At 35.3% G+C, this 1,454-nt stretch overlaps 1 pseudogene; it reads left to right on the top strand.

Moving 5' to 3' along the window:
• Positions 1–303: 303 nt before the first annotated feature.
• LOC145301563 (5S ribosomal RNA) lies at positions 304–421 on the top strand (annotated as a pseudogene).
• The last annotated feature ends 1,033 nt before the right edge of the window (positions 422–1,454 follow it).

A 1,454-nucleotide genomic window follows, 5' to 3' on the forward strand; every position in this document is an offset into this window, starting at 1 on the left:
CTTTAAACAGAAACAAACATTTCGGACGCGCTCTTGTCATATCAAAGAACCTACTGTTTATTTTATATGGCTGGCCTAAACTGTTTGTGTCGCGATTATAGATTAAATTCAAAGTTAAAATGCAAAATTCAAGTATGTTTGAATTGGACTCTCAACAGAAACAATTATTTTGAACTCGCCCCTGTCATATTAAAGCACTTACCCTTAATTTTATATACCTTGCCTTGCTGCTTTTGCGATGATAATGGCTTGAATATGACATTAAAATGAAAATGTCAATTATTATGGTTCAATTGTGCTACGTGATACGGCATAATCACGTTTGACACACCGGTTTCCGTCAGATCACCGAAGTTAAGAAACGATGAGCCTGGACAATACCAGATGGGTGACCATTTGGGACTTTCAGGTGTTGTATGTGTTCTCCGCTTATCTCGGCATCGTTTCCAGTCGTCTTGGACTTCTCCTTACCACTGGATTCAAGCATTGCCGATTCAGGAGAGATGTGGTTGGAGATTGCACAACCCTTGCCACACAATTACATGTGCAGCTGCCCTTATAGGGGATATCCTTTGTCTTTCGAGACTGAACGGAGGCATCGGATTGTGCTATAAATAGAAATATTCATTTCGAACGCGGTCTGTCATATCAATGAACCTACTGTTGAGTTTATATATCGGCTTGTGAGATAATAAAACTGCTCAAATGCATTTGTGATGTTAGGTGTCAACTTTTGTCAAAATCGACAATTCCTTCTTTCATCGGATTTTTTCGGTTATCGATAATCGACACACCTGAACGAAATATAACTAAAACCACTGTCAGGTGTGAAATCTCATAAAAATCAGCCTAGCTATTTTCGATCCTATAAAGCAGGAACTCAGACAGACACATATATTTCCCTTTATATATATATATATATATATATATATATATATATATATATATATATATATATATATATATATATGCAACGAATATTTATTCAGAAGTGCCTCATACGTGGTAGAACATATGAATAAATAAAATTATATAAACATTGTAACAAGTTATAACTGGCCCATCAACCTTTAAACACTTTTTGTGTCCCGTTAGACCTCCAAGAAATGCCGGGCGGTCTGCTAGTATACCGCCCGGCATTTCCTGGTCGTAAAATACACTTAATGATATTTTGATTAATGCAGAATTCGTATTTATTATTATATCATATTCGACCCAGTATATAGTAATGATTTCAAAAGTTAAAAAAAAAAAAATCACCGAGAATCTAAATCTAAATTTAGCGTATGTTTTTCTTTGGCGTTAATACTAGAGCTATGACGATATGTTTGCTGCAAAGCTAAAAATTAAATCATGAAACAATAGCTATAACATTATGCATGCATATTCGTAGTGTCGTCGTTCGTCGTTCGTCGTTCGACCTTCATGTGGCAAATTTTTAATTTTCACACGTT

The sequence above is a fragment of the Euprymna scolopes genome, chromosome 18, assembly GCF_053919585.1.
Source record: "Euprymna scolopes isolate OS-2025 chromosome 18, ASM5391958v1, whole genome shotgun sequence".
Lineage (NCBI taxonomy): Eukaryota > Metazoa > Mollusca > Cephalopoda > Sepiida > Sepiolidae > Euprymna > Euprymna scolopes.